This window comes from Vicia villosa, unplaced genomic scaffold (assembly GCF_029867415.1).
Source record: "Vicia villosa cultivar HV-30 ecotype Madison, WI unplaced genomic scaffold, Vvil1.0 ctg.004733F_1_1, whole genome shotgun sequence".
In the NCBI taxonomy this organism is placed as follows: domain Eukaryota; kingdom Viridiplantae; phylum Streptophyta; class Magnoliopsida; order Fabales; family Fabaceae; genus Vicia; species Vicia villosa.
Window position 1 is genome coordinate 80,172 of NW_026706500.1, and position 3,677 is coordinate 83,848.

The window sequence follows — 3,677 nt, forward strand, 5'->3', positions numbered from 1 at the left end:
GAACATCAGTATGGATTTATGCCCAGAATGAGAAGATGAGAAGTTCTTATGTATGAGTATCTTCTGAAATGAAAGTGGATTATTTTTTAATCAGAAGTTCTGATTGAAATCTTTTAGAAATTATGATTCGGTTATTACTAACGTTTCATTGTCTAAGTTGATTCAGAACCTCTTTTAAAGCAAAACAGCTGTAACGTTTTATCTCGGATGGTAAACCTGTCTTTACTGTTCATGGATAAGCGCGCGTGCAGTTGAAGGGACGCCGACCATAGGTAACTGTGCTAGTCACCTCATTTGTCTTTATTATCTCTCCTCATGTCACGTAACATTAAATGTTATCCATCATTTGTTTCATTTTATTTTCTTTTAAATACTCTTCAAACGCTTCTCCTTCCCTCTTATATTTTCTCTATTACACTCTGTCTCTGTTTTCTTTCTCTATCTCTTTGCATTACTCATCAAGTTTTCTCTCTCTCTCTCTCCTGTTTTTTTTCTCTTGCTCAAACAAAGTTTTTCCTTCTTTAAAAAAATCCTAGTTCAAACCTAGCGTTCATCTTGAATCCTTTGTCTGGATCTCTTAATCATGCTCTAAGCCTGTTGAAGATCTATGACTCAAAGGCGGCAGATCTCTGCATATCTCGGGATGGCTCTCCTAATACCTCTCAAGTCAGACCTCTTCTTTGATGTTGTTATCAACTTTCATCCAAAGACAGAAGACTTTCTTGAGTTATGGGAAGAGGTTAAGAATGATATTCTTAACTTCTATGTTAAGAGAAAGCCCCGTTTGCAACAGCAGTTCTCTGTCTGTGAACTGTCCCTCTCTTCCTCTTTGGTCTCTTGGATCTCTCCTACAGTGGAGGTTCCAGTCTGGAAAGACAAGAAGACCACAGGGATTCTTGATGGGTTGACACAGAATGTGTCTTGCTAGGGTTTTGTTTTTAATTTTTGTAGTCATTTCCTCTTGGGATGACTTTTTATGTATTTGCTAGGAATGTTTCTCATCTTGTTAAACATAAGAACCTTTTGTAATATCTTTTGATTATCAATGAAAAGTTTCTTTGTTTTTACATTCCAGTGATTTTATTTGTCGTTTTATTCATCTGAATTTTTTTTAAATATTCTTTTTGATGTTATGACAAAAAGGGGGAGAAGATAAATGATAAATGATTTGATTAATCTATCAGTTGCTGGGTAAAGCTCCCACACATTTACTAACAAGAACTGCAAGTTCTATATGGTTTAAGTGTTTTGCAGGTATAAAGAAGTGAAGAGAATCTTCAAAGCAAACACAAGAAGCAAAACCATAAGAAGTGTTATTCTGTAAAAAGAATAAGCTCATGGAAACTGAAGCAAGCTAAGTGCTGTCAAGCTTCAGAAATCAGAAGCAAGAAAGAAGAATGAATCAGAAGCACTGATAATAGAATTTGATCCATATTTGTCTATTTGCTCTAACAAAATTCTATTTGCTCTGATACATTATTTTAGCCTATATGGCTCTGATACATATCATGTGTTCTAATATACATTTTATGTTCTGACTCGTTCATGCTGACTTTTGTCGTTTAGTTTTTGTTCTGTAACATTTCAGGATGTAGAGATGCTCTGATGATGCTCTGGTACATTCAACAATGTTCTGATACAAATCTAGCATGAAGTGATGTTGGTAGAAATTCAAAGCTCTGAAGCTATCCGAGGGAAGCAGAAATCAGAAGCTGTGAATGTTCTAAAGATCCAGAAAACTCAAGCTCTGAAGCTGTCCTAAATGGAAGCAAAAATCAGAAGCTGTGAATGTTCTGAAGATCAAAGAAATTCAAGTTCTGAAGCTGTCCTAGATGGAAGCAGGAATCAGAAGTTGTGAATGTTCTATTGATCTAAAGAAATTCAAGTTCTGAAGTTGTCCTAAACGGAAGCAGGAATCAGAAGCTGTGAGTGTTCTAAGGATCTAAAGAAATTCTAGTTCTGAAGCTGTCCAATGGAAGCAGAAATCAGAAGCTATGAATTCTCTGAAGACAGAAGCTTATGTGATCGTCTCTACCGAAATAATCAGGGAAGTCTTTTATTAAAGTTCTTCGAGTATTTATTTCAGGGGGAGATTATTTATCTCAGGGGGAGATTGTTAATCTCAGGGGGAGACATATTCACATGCTTATGCTATAGCTGTGTAATTTGTCTTTTGCCGTCTGCTCTTTCTGATCGCAAATTCATATCATTTATATATGTTTTTGTCATCATCAAAAAGGGGGAGATTGTTAGAACAAGATTTGTTCTGATCAATTATCTTAGTTTTGATGATAACAATAATATGAATTTTGCTTAAGATAATATGGTACTCTAATCCAATGCAATTTCCTTTTCAGGAAATATATAAAGAGTATGCATAATTCAGCGCTCAGAAGCTTTGTCTCAAAGGGTTCAGCATGCAACATCAGAACATGGTCTGGCAAGACATCAGAAGATGGTCGAAGCAGAATCAGAACATGGGTCTATGGAAGCATCAGAAGAACATGAGATCAGAAGCACTGAAGTTCTGATGGTATCACGCACAGAAGCACTTCAAGGTCAGAAGATCAGAAGATGCTTTACACCAAGCTGTTTGACTCTGATGATATTCAAACGTTGTATTCACAAACATCAGATCAGAAGGAAGTACAAGTGGCAAGCTACGCTGACTGACAAAAGGAACGTTAAAAGCTATTAAAGGTAACGTCAGTAGACACAGCGTGAACAAGGCTCGAGGTAGTTGACAAAAGCGTATAACATTAAATGCGATGCTGTACGGAACACGCAAAGCATTAAATGCACTCAACGGTCATCTTCTCCAACGCCTATAAATATGAAGTTCTGATGAGAAGCAAGGTCAACAATTCTGAACAAAACAACTCATATTAACTTGCTGAAACTCTCTTCTATTCAAAGCTCAGAATCTTCATCTTCATCAAAGCTCACTACATTGCTGTTGTAATATATTAGTGAGGTTAAGCTTAAACGTTAAGAGAAATATCACAGTTTGTGATTATAGCTTTTAAGAAGCAATTGTAATACTCTTAGAATTGATTACATTAAGTTGTAAGGAACTAGAGTGATCGTGTGGATCAGAATACTCTAGGAAGTCTTAGAGGTTATCTAAGCAGGTTGTAACTAGAGTGATCGTGTGGATCAGAATACTCTAGAAAGTCTTAGAGGGTATCTAAGCAGTTGTTCCTGGAGTGATCAGTGTGTGATCAGAAGACTCTGGAAGACTTAGTTGCTGACTAAGTGGAGAACCATTGTAATCCGTGCGATTAGTGGATTAAATCCTCAGTTGAGGTAAATCATCTCTGCGGGGGTGGACTGGAGTAGTTTAGTTAACAACGAACCAGGATAAAAATAACTGTGCAATTTATTTTTATCGGTCAAGTTTTTAAAGCTACACTTATTCAAACCCCCCCCCTTTCTAAGTGTTTTTCTATCCTTCAACTATCACTTAACAATTGACCCGATTGTCTAACATCACCCTACTTCCTGCCTCTCGTTAAGAATAGCGAAGCCATCCTAAAGTAGGTTGCCTCCACTAGTGCAATGATAGGAAGGTTACGAATGCCTTTGAAAACTCCATTCATGGATTCTACCAGATTTGTCGTCATGTGGCCTCATCGCACGCCTTTGTCATAAGCCCGTGTCCATTTCTGCCTGGAAAG